Below are 21,361 nucleotides of genomic sequence, written 5' to 3'. Positions count from 1 at the left end.
GTGCCCTCAATGTTGAAAAGTGTAGCAATCTTGTGCCTTCCTTTAGTGATTTTGTGAGGAGATTCAAAAAATTTCCTAACCCTTCATTCATCAGCCTTATGGTTGTTAGGGAAGCTTCTCTAGGGTGAGGCACATCTTTCTTCCACACAACATGTCCATGATATCTACCAATTACAAAGAGAGGTTTGTTGACACACTTATCTCTTGATCTTCAATATGATATATCAAGCAATTATTTCTTGCTCATCCATGTAGAACCTTTACAATAGATGTTAGTCCCCAAAATATATGGAGGATGGTGAAGATTATCACTTTGTAGATATGGAGAAGTTTTTTATTATGGGTGCTCAATATTTGATTGCTCCATCCAACATACTACATGTTGGATAAAGCCTCTTTATTGCACAAGATCTTAATGTTCCAACTCATCAAGACACCACTTTGATGTCTTCTTGTGGTCTTATATACCATTATGCTCCATGGAATTAGCTCACTTGTATATTCAATGGATGATTATATATAAACTATGAGCTCATATAGCCTCTCTTTCCAAAAGAGATATCAGGAATAATAGTACATATCTCTATATTGATGGGATACCCTTCTCTTAATGTATCCAATGGATCAATGCAATAGAAGAATTGAACTCTTTTCAAACTTTTTAAGAGTATCAAAATAGTCATGAGAAAGTATCTTAGGGGGTCCACTATATGTAAATCATGTCAAAATGAGAAGATCAACACGTGTGGACATTGATGATGGACAGCTTGGTTAGACAAGTCTACATATCTACACTTAGCATGTCAATGATTAGCATGATCCTCACATGGCTAGTGACTTATCACTTATTATATTTGGTTAGTTACATCTACTTACAGCTAACATAGTTATAGTGCTAATTGATGAGTATAGTCAATTATATACTATTTGACTTAATATGTCACTATTCTTTATGTTGTATCTTATCTATACTTTGTGTACATTGCATTGTGTGAGGAAGAAGAAGAAAAATCAACAAGAAAACGTTTTGGCCTTCATTTCTATTCTTGTGTTTTTGAGTGAGCTTCCTCTTGTGTGTATTGTGTGTATTTGAGGCATAGCTCAAGCAAGTCACCCCACCACATGATTCTCAACATGGTATCAAAGGAGTGTTACTTAGAGAGGCTAGTTTTGAAGGCTAGAGTAAAGGACAAGGAACAAGGATTCAAGCAAGCAAGCAATCAGTAACAAGCTCTTCCATTCTTTCTTTCTTTCCCTTGGATATGGAGGTATCAAAAGCAAGGCGGAGAAAAAATCTTAGATTGTTGTGAGATTTGGTATGCATGAATTAATAGTGTATGTTTTATAGATAAGCCCTTTAGGGAATTTTCGCTATGTTTTAGGCCATTTGAGGATTGTTTTGGTCCCTAACTCCACAAGATTGCAGACAACAGTTTTATGGCATACTATAATTTTAGATGTGTCAATCATTTTAAGGTGCATAGATTAGATATTTCAAATCTATAAGTTCTAATGTGTTTGTCAAGAAGCAAGCACAAGGTTTATCAGCAAACAAATTGTAGATTGTATATATTGCTAATAAGCATCCAATAAAAAAGGTTACTGGATTCATTGCTATATACATCTTGTGAAGTGTTGTAAAAGTTTTTCTTATTGTTTGGTACTCAATTGTATCATAATGGCTAAGAACAGTGAAAATCCAATTATTGAGAAGCTAGGCAAGAATAATTATCCATCATGGAAGTTTCATGACAAACTCCTGTATTAGAAAATGTCTATATGAGTTTGTTTCAGGTGAAGAAAAGAAACCAGAGCTAAGCCATTCTACAAATAACGTGTAGGGTGAATCATCTGAAAGAAGCGGTGAATAGTCCAAGCATTTTACACAAGTTCAAGAAGAAGACATGTCAAATTCTCTTCAAGAGGCCATAGTATGGGTCGTACTAGTGGTAACCAACAAAAAAAGTTAAATCAACAAGTTGCTGACATGCATATTTTGGAGGTTATGGTAATTGTAGAGGTAGAGGGAGCCTAAGAGGAAGAGGTGGATGGCATAATAGAGGAAATAGGTCATATTGTAGGCCACAATTTTGATAAGAATGATAACATTCACAATGGCAAATTATTGTAAGAAAATTATGCATTGTCTTCAAGATAGAATGATGACAAAAATGAGTGTTATTTGTCATGCAACATATTATGAATGCTATTACAAGAAATGGGTATATGAAAAAAATGAGCATTATTTGTCATGCAACTTATGATAGATGGTATTACAAGAAATGGAGCTTTGATGATGTATGGTATATTGATTTAGGTGCATCCAATTATATAACCAACCATGTCAAATGATTTTGAGAGATGCAAGATTTATAAACTCTAGGTTATGTAGAGATAGGTGATTATTTGTGTCATTTGATTTCAAATATTGTCATTGCATGATCATCAAAAAATTTTATTTTTAAGATATTTTACATTTGCCATCCATCACAAATAATTTGATCTCTATTGGTCAAATGGTAGAACAAGGGCTATAGGGTAGACTTAATGCAAAGAGCTCTTTTGTTGAAGACTTAAACAATAAGTGCAAGTTGGTTGTAAATGAAAGCAAAGTTGGCCACGTGTTTGCTTTGGATGTTGAAATTATTACTATAAATGCTACTATGTATGCTAAAGGCAAAGGTGTGGTTGAAGACATTAAAATAAGGCACAAATTTTTTTACATGCATATATGAAAATGCTAAAATTAATGCAATCAAAAGGGTTGGCTATAGGTTTGTCTACATTGAGAGTTGCAAATTACATAAAGTTTGTGAAGCATGTTAGTTTGGGAAGCATGCAAGGCAATTATTTTTGCATGACAAAGATGTAAGCAAGAATATACTTAATGTTATGTATATAGATATTTGGGGGCCTACACAAAATGTATCTCTTGGTGGCAACAAGCATTTTGTTGCATTGATTAATAATTACACTAGGAAACTTTGGTTATATTCCATGAAGGAAAAGAGTAAATTATTTGAGCACTTCAAAAATTTCAAGGCTATTGTTAAAACAAAAACAAACTTGAAAGTTAAGTGCTTTAGGTAAAACAAAGGAGGAGAATACCTCTCTAATGAGTTTAATTATTTTTTGAGGTCTCATGGGATAAAGTGACAGTTTATATACATGTATATCCCATAACAAAATAGAGTTGTAGAAAGGAAAAACATACATATTGTAGAAGTTTCACAAGCATGGATGATTGAAAAGAATATGCCCAAGTGATTTTGGTTTAGGGTTGTTCATATTGCTCTCTACATTATGAACAAGTCTCCCACAACTATAGTTCATAGTATGACTCCTGAAAAGTGTTTTACAATAAGAAGCCTAATGTAACACACTTAAAAGTGTTTGTTTCTATTGCATATGTTTATGTGCCTAATGAGTTAAGGAAGAAATTAGACTTGAAGGATAAAAATGTATTCTCATTGGGTACTCTATTGAGCAAAAAGGATATTGTTGTTATAACCCTGTTAGTTACTTGCTCTTTGATGATGTCTCTTACTTGTCCCAAGAATTCATGAGAATTCTATTCAAGAATAACCCGAACAGCTTAAATGTTTAAATGTTAATTTGCACGGGAATCTTCCCCAAACAACAAAACCCATGGCATTGATGATGGCATGGATGAATGTTTTCATGATTACATTCAAGGTGGTAGCAAGTGTGATGATAGCTTATCATGGACTTGAAGCTCTCCAATGTTTTAAGTAAAGTGCATCTAATATTTTTGAGTATCATAATTATTATCACCTTTACATTACAATGTTCAATGCTTATGGTTTTATATTAATAAGTTTGTGTATGATTTTAGATTTCTCTATAAAAGTTTTTAACCTTGAGTAATGATCTTTCATAGTCAAGGCAAGAGATAAAGAAGATGAAACTTTAAAAACACGATATCTAAGATGGTGTTCAAGTATTCTCCACTAGCTCCACATATAAAGTTTTTGCAAGATCACATTACATTAGAATATTTTAGGTTGCATTTTTCTAGAATACTTTATAGAAAGAGAGTTGCATTCATTAGGATACATATGCCCTAGAATATTTTGTAGCTTAGAATTTAGAAATTTAAATTTAGCTTTTAAAACTTTAAGCATGCTCAAGTGGGAATAGCCCTTAACTATGTGCAAAGTGAACATATCTCAAGTTTTAGTAAAGATATCCATGCATCTCTATTCTTAGCAAGCCATCATTTTTCTTCAACATAATTGTGCTCGTTTAGATGAGGTGCACTCTCTTTGGAATGACTCTTCCATTTTGTATCCTCTTCTTCATAATACAAGGATGCATACACACCCACAACACAAAATACATACATAGCCATAACAAGCATGAATGGGAGAATGGGGGAATCCCCATCGCCATTCCTGGCACACCCATCATAGCATTCTTCTCAAATTTGTGAGGATCATGTATGATTATTTTTAGTGAATTTTATGGTATGATTTGCAATTGTTTCTTGTAGATTTCCATGTTGCACACTTACTTCATTGTCTTGTGTTATTGCTCCTCATCATCTAGTTCTTAGGTAATTTTATGATGTTGTTTCTAAGAAATTTTGATGTCGCTCTTGCTTCATTGTGGGTTTGCTCCACCACAAGTATTCCAATAGCCCATTGCATTGATGGAGAGCCATGCGATGTGAAACCTGAATATAAGGTTGGGAAGAAACACATTTATGACAATGTAGGATATTTTAAATATTGCATCAAAGATGGAATCAATCCTTACCTTCGAGTCTAATAAGGATGATGCATGTAATGTTCAAATTTGGGTGCTAGATAACAATTATAGAACTTTCATCTACTAGCAACATGATGCTTTAATCTACCAACAATATGATGCCTCTATTGGTCAACCTTTCATGTTGGTGGATATCCAAATAGGTTGGCAACTTTACATCCTTAATAGGTATGGAAATGATGGTTTATTTGCCATGAATGCTCCATTTGATACAAATAAGTACAAGGTGAGATATTTATGTCTTTTCCACTTTCGTATTTTCAAAGTTTTAGGTTAAAGAATGTATTCTTAGAGCTTTTTTTATCATGCATCTTTGTTTTCACCATCCTATTTTATGCTTAATTTGGTGCATGTTTGAATATATTACTATCTATACTCTACAATTTTATTTGATGCACATAGAAATGGGTACTAGTAGCATGGATCATTGCCCCCTAAATGGACACTACCTACTTGATCACTTGGCTAAAACAATTTTGATATCGCATACTAGATTTTAATCCTTCTTTAGAGGCAAGTGATTGTATTATAGAGGTGGAAATTAATGCCATACAATATGCATCTTCCTCATTTTACCAATTAAAATTCGCATTGGATTATGATTTATGCTTTTTTTCTATGTTACAATTGAATCTCACTCGGTGAGTCATTGATTAAATTGTAGGGTGATTTGGGATCTCCTACATATCGTTGTATATTGCATGTTAGAAGATATTGGCTAAAGAATCTCATAAAGAAAGTTAGACATTCTCATGTATGATCTAATATGTGTCAAGACCTTGGTCACATTATGAACATGAAGCATAGAGGTTTGAGTAGCAAGGCTAAAAGAAAGGAGGATGCTACATCTCTTATTGATTAGCTATTTGGAACTTATGCTAGCAAGAAAGAATTTATCACATACTTCAAGGAAAATTGGGTTCCCAAACTAGGTAAGGCTTTCTAATTTCTAAATTTTTTTGCTCTTGAATTCATAGAAATGCTTGTAATGTAAGTTATTTTGCATTATAGGAATGTAGTTTAAAGCCACACAAATACTTCTGCATGGCAACCAAGATACCGATGGCTCCATTGAATCTTAGCATGGATTGCTTAAGTCTTGATTCTTAATTGGAAGGCATACAATTAATGGTGGCTATAGAGCAAATTGGCTAATCCACAAGCTCTTGACATTCTTCCATCCATATTATTGGTATCTAGAGGCCATGAAAGTTTTAAACAAGACTTCAATGTCCAAAATATTGTATTATCACCTCTTTTGTGTGCAAGATACATACTAGATTTGTTTGACAAATTTATTGGAGATGATCATAGTCTTGAAAAGGTCAAGAGCATGAGCAATGCAAAGCTCTAGTATACAATATTCAATGCACATTATTGCAAGTGGGCATGCTGCAAGTGTGATTGGGCCATGTGAAGAAATATATGCAAATGTCAAATGAAGGTCTTGATATTGGTAGCTTTTGATATTAACACCATTGTATTGAGGGGCATGTATATATAATTTGGAACTTTTGAAGGTGCATTGACTTATTTTTGTGATTTCTTTTGTGAATATGCAAATAAGTATGACAATATGTATAATCTCTATCACCTTCAATTAGAGGAACAATTGATGAAGAGGAAGCTTGATGGGTCTTGGGCAAGATTAAAAGATGTCTAACTCTATCTCCACAGGGCATAAACTACACAAACTCTCATCCCTAGCCTCCCATGCTACTCACATTGCCTCAATCATCAAGATGTATAGCTTCTTCTCTTCATGGCCTTATAAAGAAGCATAGCTCTTTTCAATAGAAGAAAAATAGACCCACTCTTCAGCAATGTTACTTGTTGCAAGGGGGAGTGTTGGAGACATTTTCCTTATCAAAGAAACCATCCCTTAAGTTTTCAATGAGCTCTAAAAGAGTGGACTTGAAGAGACCCCTTCCAATATTAGTGACATATAATGTTTTCTTTGGAAAATGACCAAGCTAGGAATGACTCATATGGCTAGGGTAAAAGAAACCCTAGTAGTTCCTACACCATCCAAAGATAGATCAAGTTATTTGAAGTAGGGGGCTATCGCCTCGATATACTACCCTCAATTAGAGAAACAAGTATGACAGTATGTATAATCTCTACCACCTTTAGCGAGCAGAATTATTCACTTATTATTTGACCCCTCAAAGGAGGTGGTGAATGATTTGTCATACTTTGCAAATGCTTTGCAAATACCTCAAAGTGTTTGTTGATGACCTTTCTATCAAAACAAACACCTAAAGAAACATGCCCTGGTGCATTTGGACTAAAAGATCAAGAGGTTTGGAGAAAAGGGTTGATGGCATTATCATAGTGACCTGGAAGTTAGGGATACTTTCTTAGGGCGTGCATAGTTATCTAACCTATCATTATGAGGGACACATCGAGGAGTTTTAGTTGCATGTCATAAGGTAGTAGTTGAGCATCATTCTCACATCGTGCTTCTCTGTAACTTTGTACATTTTGACAATGAGATGTCCATGATGTGGCAATATAGTTTTGCAATAGAGACATTTCCCAAGGTTTGGACAAACTTTCAAAAAAATCTAGGAAAGATCGAGGCTAGAGAGAGATGCATATCTTGCTATGTGGGATGCGGGGACCTCCTTCTATTTTGATTAACACATGGTCTTGCATAACTAGCCATCATTGATTAACTTTTTACATAATAGGTGTAGTAGACATTCTCTTATGAGCAGATAGCTTAGAGATGTGTTCTTTTTGAAATTGGTTTACATAACTTGTACTATATTTGATGTTAATCACTTTGGGAGAGTTCTTAGGAGATAGTCATATTTCATGGACTAGTGTGCAATGTGTCCCACGTGTCTCTTCATGGCTAGCAACACTATGTTAACAAAATAAAGGTAGATGTCTCAAGCATGTTCCTTTTGCTAAGATATAAAGAAGTCTTTAACTTAGAGACCATTTACTAAGCAAACTATTGGTTTTCAATTTAGGTAAGGATTTGATCAACCTGTAATTCGAAACAAACTACCGATTTGTGGTCTAGAATTCAATAAAGGATCTCGTCAAACTTTAATTAGATTACCCAATGTGAAGGACAAAGACTTAGATTGTGAATTTGCAATCAAATGTCCTTCATTCCCATAGAAAGTGATAGAATTCTCTATATGACATCAAGATTCCTATTTAATAGATACAACAAGCATAGGTTTCATTTACCTTCACTATTGTCAAAAACAATCCTTAATATATGCATCAATCCCTTTTAGCTTTTCAATCTTTTGGTTGAATTTCTTATATGCATCAATCCTTTTTAGCTTTTCAATCTTTTGGTTGAAATTCCAAATCCATCGCTAAGAAGTTTATAATTTAAATAGATTTCATTTGCAAGCACCACATCTCAATTTGCTTAGAAATTTGTTAAATAACGTGAATGTAGAACACATATAAGTCAACAATAAAACCTCAAAGAAAAGCTTTGAAGAGGCTGATCAAGATTTGCAGTGATTGATCAAAAGTTTAATTATGGGGATTATGCAAAAAAAAAAGTTAAATATAAGTCTAATTGGAATCTAAAGTATATTGAAATTTGTACTTTCAACACCATTTCAATAGGAAACTAGTTGTGGAGTATGATCTTGAATTTCTTGAGACTATCATCCATGGACCTCCAAGTAGTTATTTCCTCTCCCTCTTAGTTTATAGTCATTTGTCCTTTGTATACATTTCATGTACCACTTTGGGCTTCCTAGTCTAGAGTATACCATGTAGTATTTTAGTGACTGCGACCATGATTTCTATCTAAGTTCAACCTCATATGTTTCTCTCTAATGAAATGACATATTTCAACTCTCTTACACAACCAAACAATGTGACCATGCTTTTTTTAGTAGTCATTTTAATTCATGTCATTTCTATGCATCTTTTCATGGTTGTGATCCCCAGTTTGTGTTAAATGGGAACAAGTTGCAGCATTGTTTGGGACTATCCTATTTGCTTATCACTTTCTAGATAGGCCTAGCATTGTATCTTCCCCAACATTATGCGGGTGTCTACTCAGTTTTTCATACTATCTACATGGATATTTATTAAGTCCATCAATGGATTAGTCAACCAACAACTAGTAAACTTAAAAGATATCCATGTTGGAATTTATCTAAGCATAAATGGAGGAATTGATTCAACCATATGTAAATGAAGGAATTGTTGAATCAAGAAACTTTCTGGTCTCTTTTTTTAGCAAAAAAAAGTACTTCATCATTGTATGGCCATTGGATACAAAAGGTTTGGATCAATAATGTGTCCTACTTGCATGCATTAGCTTTAGGGGCCCGAATGACCAAGCACATGCTCTTGCCACTAAAAATCCCTCATTACCCAAATGAGGGTGACTCTATTTATACAATCCAAGGCCCATAATAAGCATATGCAAATGATATTTTGCCTTTGATTGCAAAGAAGCCCTAGACAAGGAGGTCAACTACCAAGGGAATAGATTTTTTCAAAGGTCTCAAAACCATATCACCTCTACTACACCAAAAAATCAAGAGTCCCCCCTAAAAGCCTTTATGAATTGGCCTATGATTTTTTAAACAAAGTGCATGAAGCACATCAATTTCTAGGGATCATTTTAGCCAATATTTTTTCCAAAATTTTAATCAACTCTCTTTATAGAATCTTTAGGTGCCCAATATGCAACCCATTTGACTCTTTTCTCTCTATAGAATATTGGTTATAGAAACCTTGGTCAAGGATGTAGCAAGCCATGAAAACAATTACTCAGTTAGAATAGTTGATACTCTTGGTCAAGCTAATATAGAACTTCCACACTCTAAGCATGCACTATTTTTACATGCATCCTTACTTCTCAAGATTGGAGCCCCCATAACATGATGGAAGAAGATCACCCTCAAAATGAAAGAACTTATAGTGAGATTTACCATTTATACTTGAGGAGTTAGGTGATTAGAGTAACTCTATCTTTTTAATCTCCTACAAAATGAGGATATGAGTTTATCTTCCTTCAATGACTTCTAACATTGGCTTTGATGTTTGCACACTCTATTTGAATATCTTTCTTAGAAATATTTGAGTATATGCTTGCCTATTACATTACAATCACAATTTAGCTCATTTTGGATGTAGACAAATTGAGTGTGTGTGTGTGTGTGTGTGTGTGTGTGTGTGTGTGTGTGTGTGTGTGTGTGTGTGTGTGTGTGTGTGTGTGTGTGTGTGTGTGTGTGTGTGTGTGTGTGTGTGTGTGTGTGTGTGTGTGTGTGTGTGTGTGTGTGTGTGTGTGTGTGTGTGTGTGTGTGTGTGTGTGTGTGTGTGTGTGTGTGTGTGTGTGTGTGTGTGTGTGTGTGTGTGTGTGTGTGTGTGTGCGTGCGTGCGTGCTTATTCAATTAGATCAAGCAACATTAACCTCCCATAATTGAGTGTGCATTTGACAACCCCTTATAGATAGAGTAGTGATGGCAAAGGAACTGTAACGTCCCCGCTTGTGACACGTAGGAACCACCCCCCCAAAAAAAACAAAATGAAGAAGAAGAAGAAGAAGAAGAAGAAGAAGAAGAAGAAGAAGAAGAAGAAGAAGAAGAGGGAGAGAGAGAGAGGAAGAGAAAGGAAGAGAGAGAGGAGAAGAAGAAGAGAAGAAGGAGGAGAAGGAGGAGAGAGGGAGAGAGGGAGGGAGGGAGGGAGGGGGAGAGAGGGGGAGATAAAGAGTGACACAGAGAGTGAGAGAGTGAAGGAAGAATAATCCAAGGGGTTCCCTTCTCTTCCCCTCCATAGAGGGTGTCCACACGCATTCCTTCTCTCTCATTGGCCACGGATCCATAGCTCATTTCCACTTGATTATCCTTTGACTGCAAGATCATCTTGATATGTCCTATAGACGAATGGAGGAAGTGTTAAGTAAATTTTTCATGGAATCGATTAGATCCCAAGGAGGAGATCAAATACACGATGGAAAGGTTATCGCAAATATTCCTGCAATGTTTGGAAAAGGATACCATTGTTTTGGTTGATTGATCAAATAACGTCCTAAATGCTTTTGCATTAAATTGATTGTGGGATGTGAATTGGATGATTTTTCCAAGTGCTTATGTTTGATGGTAATTGCATGGGGCAGGGGTCTATGATGACAAGTTGCCATGGGGGAATAAAGGAATGTTTTTCTTGGAAGATGATATTAGGCTGATTGCCTTGATTGTGCTTGGTTCTTAATTGGATTAATTAAGGAAGGATATTTGCACGGGTGGATCATCTCCAAGGTCACGCGCGTTTCAATCTGACAGGGCACTGCTCGATTCACGAGCCGAAGATAAAGGGGTGAAAAGGCCATCCAAGGAGATTGTGTCTCACTCCTAGATCGCTTGGGGTCAGTGGAGCTCTAAATACCCCTTGCTGAGTCCGGGACGGAGTTGTAGACTATCGTGAGCCCGACGTTGGAGATGTTGGAAGATCCTATTCTAGATAATGGATGAAATTTTTGGTGCCATGTGATTTGGACTGGGTATTTCTATTGGACAGAAGGGATACATTCTCTTATATGGGCAAGAGACAAAGATTAACTAGAAAATAAGTTAAGGAACTTGTTTGTCAAAAGGATTGCTTTCTCTATATCCGTGTATGTGCCGTAAATTATGCAAATGAGCCATGTTCCTTAAAAGGATTAATTAAGGAAGCTGATTTTAAATGTCACACATAAATGTGATAGGACCTAATTAGATAACTAAAGAACGTCTATTGAGGGAAGCGTGCGTGTAGAACCCCTGACGGGTATGTCCTACGACAGGGTGGTCCCAAAGAATTGGGAGGCTTCTCACAAGGTTTTATCGCCATTCGAATTTTGGTATTATTAAGTTAGAACTCGATTCATGCCGTTTTAGGAGACCGGAATGGGACTATGCCCTACGGGCAGAGAGGTTGAGCGGCGCATCTCTCTCATTTCCCATTCTCTTTGAACCAAGTGCGGCATGGATCTACTTTGGCTTGGGTATCTGTGCGTAAAGTAGGATGTCCAAGACCCGATGCTAGAATGCTGTTAAGAGACTATGACCACCAGGAACCCAGATTTCAGGTCGATCCTAGTGGATTTGGCCGTGAACATTCTGTTGCAAGGCGAACTCGGGAAACCCTAGGCGACAAACCCTGTAACATTCCATGGGAGTGTCGAGCAGTGAGGCTTAGATTCGTTTCTCAATGGACTGATAAAACGTGCTTGGACAAGAACTCCTTTCAACGAGACATTTTTGTAATTAGCTTGTGCACCTCACTACCCTAGCCTAATACCAAAATCGAGGATTGGAGCAAATGAAAGGGAAGGTGGAAGAATGGGTAGCTAAGAATGAGGACTGGATTAAAGACTTAGCTTATTGCCTAGCATATTTAGAAAATGCATTATGGCAGAAAGAAAAGCTATAGTGGGAGCTCATACTCAACCGGAAAGACCCACGGACTGCTTATTGCTTCAAGCATTTCAAGCCAGCATAAATGGCTAACTCTTTCCTGGCCAACATACCTTCGATCCTAAGGGATATAGTGAGCTTACCTTGATGCCCGAATGAGTAGCCTCCTCCCTCAAGAAAGCCTCAGTAGCTCCACAATCTAAGGTGCGAGCTCAAGCAACCTCAAGCCTCCTCCTTCGAGCTCCATCTTCCATAGCCGCGTGCAAGACAAGAAGAAGAAGAAGAAGAAGAAGAAGAGAGGAGATGATGGAGAGCTTCTTCTCCAAGATCCCTCACCCTCACACACTCCCTCTCTCAAACACACACAAGCAAGCAAGAAGGAGAGAAGAAGAAGATACCATTTTTGCCACACACCAAAGAATGAGCTCCTCATTCACTTTTCAGGTTTATATACAAGCCCTAAAACCCTTGGGCACATATCTCCTTTTTTACATGACCGGGCATCTTGCCAAGGTCCTCTTTCCCTATTTCCTTCTAGTTGCCTTATCCCTTCACCTTTGTTAATTTATGGGAGCTTGGCACTCTTATAAAATGAATTACATTGTGCCCCCCGCACTTTCCTTGAGAAAGCCCTTGGAGGCTCTCCTTCATCCTTGAGAGAGCATCCTTCATCCTTGAGGGAGCCTCGTTCATCCTTGAGAGCACCGTGCCAGAATATTTAGTGCTCTCTCCCATTTCTTCTGAGCTTGCCTTCTCCTCCACTTTTTCCTGCCTAGGCAAAATGAACTTCTTCATTCACTTTTTGACTTGGGCTTCCTTGGTCTTCCCTGCTTCTTTTTGGTTGCATGGTCCATGTTTGTGACATGTCTTGTAACATTACCCCCCTCCTTAACAAGTGCCAATCCCATGGCACTTGTGGGTTTGAGATGATAAAGATTTGGTGATCTAACAAGCGGTCATGTGAGTTGATTGTTTCTTTTACGATTTAGTTAGATAATCCCCCTTCTTCTTTCTTACTTTCGTACAAAGTAGGATTGTTCTTAAATCAAGATAGAAAAAATTGTAAAGCGAAAAAATAGGTTGACATAGAAGAAAAATTGTAAGATACTTAATGTATCAACCAATTGTGGGGCATGGCCAAGTGGTAAGGCAGCGGGTTTTGGTCCCGTCACTCGGAGGCTCGAGTCCTTTCATCCCAAAATTTGCTATAATGATGGGGCCTCTAAAGTTTGTGGCTTGCATTGTTTGGAGTTACCTGTAAAGAAAAGAAGGTGCATTCCGTGGGGGTGTGTCTACCTTATCGTGTGGTGCATTGTGTTCATGCTAGTGGAACTAGGAGTTGGGTTGAACCACAAGTAGGGCTTGGGTGTTGTCCCACACTTGAGGATCCAGTTCTTGCCTAAGGGGGTGCGATGAGTGTGGCTTAGGGAGATAGGGCTAAACATAGGCGAGGGTGACCTCCCTAGGTATGTCCTGCCCTTGATATGCCCTAAGCATGATGTGGGGAACCAAAATGGGCTAGGGGGTTAGGGGAGGAGTCGGCCGACGGAAGCCACTAGGCATTCCTAACTTAAGGACCCCTAGGTGCAATGACTATGGCCTACATGTAACAAGAGCCATCCTCCAGCTTGGTGGCATTTACGTTATATATCTTTGGAAAATCATATGTGCTATGGATGTCAGGGTGGGGCCAGGGTTAAAGTCCACCCCTACCCTTCTTGGATATGGCATATGTGTAGCATCATTTCTCTCGAAGGTAGTGTATTGCAAAATGAAATCCAAGTATCCATGTTGCCATCCCAGATTCTCCTTCTCCACTTTGGTTGGGACTCATAGCCTTAAATTTTCTGCTGGGACACCTCCATGACTTTTTCTTCCCAATATTCGAGTGCTTTCATTCCCCATTGTGTCAAGTTCTTCTTCTTCTCCTGGTTCCAACTACTACCAAGCCTTCCTCCCACACTTATTACCTCCTCCAACACTTTGGTCGATAGCACTTTGCATAAGATGGAGGGGAATTCAAAGGTGCAATCCAAGGGTTGGCGGCCGTTCTCTTTTTGCTCCCACACTATGAGCTCCACATTCCAATCCACTAGGAAGCAATCTGCTTTTGGTGGAATGGGTGCTTTAGGGGCTATTGTTAGTTGGGATTTTAGTCTTCTCCTTGCATGCTCCAACATCCTCACCCTTTTCATCATGAGTTCTGATTTTCTCTCGACAGTGGTGTCCACCTCTTGCTGCTGTGGAGAGGGAGGTTGTGGTACTAGTCCCTCTTTTAGCTGTCCCATTTCAAACTCCAACCCGGCTTCTGGAAGTGGCCTCTGCCTTTTAGCTTCACTCTTGGGCTCTTGTGGTTCTCCTTCCTTGAAGCTTAGTAGGTCCACCTCCTCGACCGTTAGCCCTACCCTTAGCAAATAATCTCTTTAATCTTCTCGCCTTAGGTTGGTCCCTTCTCCTTGCAGTTGAGCACACAACCCATGTCTTATGGCTTTGTGGGAGATCTCTAGCTTTTTCTTAAGTGATTCAATGGCCTCCTCCTCCTTTGATTGTGTGACATCCATTATAGTGTTGAGAAAGGCATGTTGTTGGGCTTCTAGCATTGTCTACATGGCCTCTACCCTGCTCTCCGCAAACACTTTATTCCCTTCTGCAAGGGCCAAGCGGCTCGCTAGGTCCTTCACTCTTCTCTCATTCTTCACCACCCATTCATCAACCTTTTATTGTATCTCCTTTAGGCTCTTATTTTGTCTTTGCACTAGGGCCACTATGATCAATTCTTGTGCTTTCCACTTTTCACTTATATTGTCTCCTTCTCCTTCTTCAAGTATTCGATCTCTCTCTCTAACCTTCCTTGCTCACGCATTTCCATCATCATCCTACCTATCATTTCATCCATTTGTTTTTTATGTTCCTCCCCTTCTAGGGCTTTCACTGCTTCTTCTACTATGAGTCGATCCATGGCTTGTTGAAACTTATCCATTCGCCCTGTCAATTCTTCATTCTACACTATGAGGAGTTTGCATTGCCTTTGCAGGCTGATAAGCTCTCCTGATGCTCTTCCTCAAGCCCTTTCCACCATGTATCTTCTTCTCCTTCTTTAGCCTTGAGCTTTGCTTTTAGCTCACTTATTTCTTTCTGGTAGCTTGTCACTTGGCGTGCTTTCTCTAGTTGGAAGGTTGCCATAGCCTCCTTTTCGGCCTCGAGCTCAGTAATAGAAATTATTTATTTCTTCTTTTTCTCTCTCCAATTGTGACAAGAGCCCCTTGGCATAGTCATCATAATGTTAGATTATGATAGCGCTATAGGAGTAGTCATTGTGGATGCTTCTACTTCTGCCTTTTGGGGTCCTATATCTGGACTTCGCATCCAACTGTCAATCTTTTTGTTCCAGTCATTGTAGTCTCTTCACTTCCACCTTGAACCATTTCTTTGTTAACCAGAACAGCACCCAAGCCACAAGGTTACTAGCATCCACCATGATAGAAGGGGCTTGGGTGGGTGCAGAGACTGGGGTGGTGGGCACTAGGATAGGTGGGATGGGGTTAGTTAGACCCTTGCCCTTGCCCTCGGCTACTAGGGGTGGCATGTTCTTGGGTGCTTGGGAGCTTGTGCTTGGGCGTTCTTCTTCGTGAGGGCTCATGGCAGCCAGCTCTTCTTCCCTAAGGTTTCTCTACTGAGAGGGAGATGGCCATGGCTATGTCTTCTTCTTCCTTCCTCCTTAACTCCTTGGCCTCTCACTCTACTTTTTTCCTTCTCTCCTCTTCAGCTTTCTTGGACTCCTCTTTTATTCTTTTCGCCCTCTCCTTTTCTCTTCTCTTTCTTCTTTCTTCGGCACTTTTGGACTCACTTTGGGCTCTTAGTAGATCCGCTTTTTCTTTCTTCCTACTCTCTTCTTTAGCCTTCTTCTATGGTGTCTTTTTCTTTGACTTCTTGGCCCCTCCTCGGCTAGATTTTGCTTCCCGCTCTCCTTCTTCATCGCTCACCATCCTCTCACTAGATTGCTCATGTTTGTGGCATGAAGGGGACCTGTTCCGACTTCCTCATCTGCTTGCGCTTCTCCCAAGGTCTCTCTGATGATGTCCTTCAAGACCCCTCTGAAGCCAATGGTAGGGGCCTTTGACGACAGTTTCTTCCTAGCTTTAGAGGCCGGGGATTCTCCCCCCATGGGTCTTTCACCTGTGGCCAATGCTTTCGTCGATGTTTCTATTATCTTCCACATGAAGCCGTTTAGGTTCACCTCATCTCAAAGGACTTGGTAGTGATGCTTTCCAACATTGGCACATTGATTCTATACATCAATGCATTGTACCTTAAGGTTGGAGAATAAGGCGTGCACCATTTTTGCCTGTAGTTGAACTTCAGGGTTGAGAATGTCAGCTAGACTGATGCTATCATTGGTGTGGACCATCACTTTGTCCATTCCCAACATGCTATACATGTTCCTTTTTGGCCATCTTTCAACTTTTTTGAGCAAGCCCAGTGCTCTCTGGTACCAACTCGAGACTCAGCTTGATTTCCACCCAGTGGGCTTCATTCTTCATGACTCACTGTGATGGTGTCATGGTTCTTGTTGAAAGTCCAAAGGAATTCCGTGCACTTCTCGTAGTCCACGGTGGCTTGGCCCACCTTCTCCACATACTTCTATAGCTTACATTACTTCATGATTTGCTTAATGGCTGGCTCCTCCATTACTATGTCTTCCAAATTCAAGATATGCCTGAATTTGAATTCTTTGTAGACCCTTGTCTCCACTGAGAGGCCATACTTTGCCTCCTCTTTCTCTGAGAATGGCAACTTGCTAGTTTTCTCCTGTCCTGCCATTGTAGGTGCCTGTCATGAAGCCATAGCCCACCGTTAGTATTCTTTAGATAATTTTTACCAAAAGACACATACGAGATGGAAGAAATGCTTATGAAAATTGAAATGCTTAAATATAGAAGGAGATTTTTTCTTTAAGCAATTTGTGCATTTCACAAAAATTTCTAACAGTTTTCCTCAATTATGAGTTGATTTGTATGCATTCTTTTCCATTTTTGAATGTTGATTGAGGTTTTGGGGTTTGTTTTATGTTCCACACCTTTTATCATTCACACCCTCCCCCTTTTGAGATGACAAGAATCCTTCCTAGGATTAGAGGTTGAAGGGTGAAGACCATTCAACACATGCTCACTATGTTTCACGTTCACATGAGCCAAGCATAGAAGTTTGAGTTGTACTCCATTTGAGCATAATGGTCCATGTCAATAGGTCAGATACTTACGTGGGTGAGGTAAGTGAGGAAATCATTGGAGCCCATTTGGCTGGCAATTGTGTAGCTCCTCCTTGGTCAACATGCGATCTAAGTAGGGGTGAGTCATGATGTGCTCTTTGAGGGGCCGATTGGCGGATGGTGGTCAACACTCTATATGAGGTTGGGACTACATAAGTTGGCTCATATTCCAAGGTCTTAATTGCACATCTCCGCTTATTGTTGGTCATAATAGGGTAGATTTCTTACTCCCATTGGTCTGAGAGTATACCATCGGTGCAAGAAAGAGGAGTCGTTATTTAGTAGCCAGTTGTTTCAACTTTGCAATTTCCTAGTCGGTGGTAAGGATCATGCCCTTGGCATAAGACATAATGAGGCATTGCTTGTATGCTTGGTTCGCAGGAAATCTCAGTGTCTATGAGTTTCTTAGTCTGGTGAGCCTTGATGAATACAAATTTTGATTCTTCCCATGAGCAAGGCAGTGTGTGTACCTTTGTTGCTAAAGGGGCTCATCTAAGAGACCTAGGTTTAATCGGTCATAGCTTTTAGCAAGTGTGGTAAACGTGGCATCCAAACACCAAAGGCAACCAACTAAGTCATCCCCTGTATTTTCAGCTAAGTCTGCATCCAAGGTAAGAATCAAACATCATTTGTAAGAAGGTTTAAGGCCTGCTGGGGTTTGGGGTTTGACAGGACTCGACAGCTCAACAACTGATGTCTACGATGTGACTGCTCTTGTAATGTGTCCACCTGTTGTTTTCACGACACGTCTTAGCAGTTCATCGGAAAGGATTGGTCGAATTTCCCCCGCTCTCCCTAGGAGCCCCCATGCACCCCATATGAATCAGCCCCATCAAGGACAATATGGTACAAATGGTCAGCCTGGCAATCATGGACATCATGGTTATAATGGACAACATGGGCTTAATGCACCACATGGGATGTATGGACAACAAGGCATGTACAGCCACCACGGGATGTATGGATAGAAAGGATTTCATGGGCAGCATGGCCCCAATGATCTGCGTGAAAAGGTCATCCTAACAAAGTACAATGGGCAATCCCCCTCACCATCTGACTTGGAGGAATGGACATCCAAGTTGCCAATATCTACCCCTACACTGATGATCAGAAAATACTTTTTGCTTCTCTCCACTTGGAAGGATTTGCCCACACATGGTGGCACTATATCAATTGAGAGAATCAGTAGTTCATTGACTGGGAAGATTTTAAAATGCATATGGTCCAAGTTTTTGTATCCCCTGTGGAAAAAAAGTGGTTGGCAAGACGATGCTATACTCTTGACCAACATAACCTCACTATACATGAATACACAAATTAGTTCATGAACTTGACCATGTATATGGAGAGCATTAGCGATGATGCTAAATTGCACAAGTATATCTATGGGTTCGACTATCAGCAGATGCCATGGCCCAAAAACCTACCACACTGTTTGATGCAATTGAACTAGCTGAGAGATATGCAAGAAAGTACCGTAAGAATGAATATTTTCAGCAAGGTGTTGGATAGCCCCGCACTCCTTCAGGATCAGCCCCATACGGAGGTGGTTTTCGAGGCACTTCTATGCCCAATAACAACCCCAAGTTACCCACTTACCCCGCCTTCCATGCTAAAAGAAAAATGGGCACTTTTGGGACAGCATTGGGCTCTAATGCTGAGAATAAGTATGCTGAAAATAAACAGTCCACTGGATCACATTCCCATGGATCCAGTAGTCAACGGTTCATCTCCCTAGATGTTGTGAAGGAACGAAAGGAAAAGTGCCTATGCTTTAAGTGTGGAGATAAGTACACTGCTGATCATGCCTCCAAATGCACGGGCATGACAACTAAGGTCAAAGTTCATAGCATGTATGTCATGGAAGATTGACACACTGAGGAGGATGACCTACCCATTAACCAGGCTGAGCCTACGGAGGATGTTCATCACGAGCAATTCTATGACCCTGAGGATGGGTTTCTCTTTGACTCGAGCAGAGCTCCATCACAAATACTTGATTTAACATCCCACCCACCTCTCACTTTCCTTTGCTTAATTTCCTTGGATGCTTGGATGGGTTCCTGCAACCCCAGCAACCTTAGCATTCAAGGCAGTATCAATTGAAAGCATGTTTTTATCCTTGTGGATAGTGGAAGCACTCACAATTTTATCAATAAATCAGTCATTGATCAATTGAAATGCACCCATATGGCATTACACCACCCCTTGAAGGTCCAAGTAGCAAATGGAGAAGAAGAAATCAGCACACATGTATGTCCTACAGCTCCCTTATGCTTGGCTGAAAATTATGTGGCACTGGTTGATCTGATTGCCCTATATATGGGCCCCATTGACATTGTCTTGGGCTGTGATTGGTTGAAACCATTGGGGAAGATTGCTATGGACTTCTCTCATCTTTACATGGAGTTTATGATGCATGGATAGCCTATCCACTTAGAGGGAGTTCAATATCATGCTGATTTTCAACTCGTTATAGCAAAGCAACTCAAACGGGGGTTTAAGAAATGCTCACAATTCTTTGTTTTGTAATTAAATAAGGACAATTCCGATCAGCCCTCTGTAGTATCTAATGATTCAACCTTGCAGACCTTACTTGAGGAATACAATGACCTATTTTAGATGCTTACATCCCTTCCCCCTAAGAGAGAAGTGGGCCACCCACTTGACCTAGAGCCCCATTCCAAACCAGTGAATAAACCCCCTTACAAACTCTCCAAGTGTGAGCATGAAGAGGTTGCAAAGCAAATCAAGGAGTTGTTAGAGATGGGTTTCATTGAACCGATTTCTTCCCCCTATGCATCCCCTCTCCTCTTAGTCAAAAAGAAAGATGGCTCCTTTTGCATGTGCATTGACTACAGAGACTTGAACAAAATTACGGTGAAGAACCACTACCCCATCCCACAAATTGATGATTTGCTGGATGAGTTGAAAGGAGCATGCTTTTTCACTAAGATTGACTTGTGCTCTGGCTACCATCAGATTCATATGCGGGCAGGAGATGAGGTCAAAATGGCCTTCAAGACTGATCGTGGACTTTATCATTTTCTAGTGATGCCTTTTGGGTTGACTAACACCCCCGCCACCTTTCAAAGCCTCATGAACAAAATCCTACAGCCCTTTCCGTTCAAGTTTGTGCTTGTTTTCTTTGATGACATCCTCATTTACAGGAAGTCATCTACGGAGAACTTGGCACACGTTCGAAGGGTGTTTAACATATTGAGAGAGCATCAACTCTTTGCTAAGGAGAGAAAATGCATATTCATGCAGACATTTGTGGAGTACTTGGGACACATTGTGAGCAAAAATGGTATACAGGCTGACCCGAAGAAGGTGCAATGTGTTAGAGACTGGCCCACTCCTTCCACCACCACTTCTTTGTGTGGCTTCATTGGTCTCTCTTCATTCTACAGACGCTTCATTAAGCACTATGTCACCATTGCAGCACCTTTGACTGATCTCTTGAAAAAGGAGTCATTCTTTTGGGATGCCACTGCGGCTCATAGCTTCAAACAATTAAAGGACGCGCTTACTTCAGCCACCATCCTTATTTGCCCTGACTTCTCTAAGTTGTTTACCATTCATTGTGATGCCAGTGGTGGCCGGGATATTGGTGCAGTATTGTTGCAAGAGCATGGTGTGATTGCATTTGAGAGCTGTAAGCTTGATGAGAAGGAGATGCAAATGAATGTGTATGACCAGGAGATGTTGGTGTTGAGTGTTGAAATGACTTGTTTTTTGGCTGATTTTTGTTGTTTTTGAGAGCTGAATGGTTGATTTTATGAGATGATTGATTGGTTTAGAAGTGGTTTGAGAGTGTTTTGGATTATATTGATTTTGTTTTGGAAGTTCATGATGTTTATTACTGGTTCTGTGATGTTCTGATAGGTTCTGATTGGTTCTGTAT

The sequence above is a fragment of the Lygodium microphyllum genome, chromosome 2 (genome assembly GCF_053477565.2).
Source record: "Lygodium microphyllum isolate KBCC chromosome 2, Lygodium_microphyllum_v1.1.10, whole genome shotgun sequence".
NCBI classification, from domain to species: domain Eukaryota; kingdom Viridiplantae; phylum Streptophyta; class Polypodiopsida; order Schizaeales; family Lygodiaceae; genus Lygodium; species Lygodium microphyllum.
The sequence above is the reverse complement of the archived record's forward strand: the minus strand, read 5'-3'. Positions refer to the sequence as shown.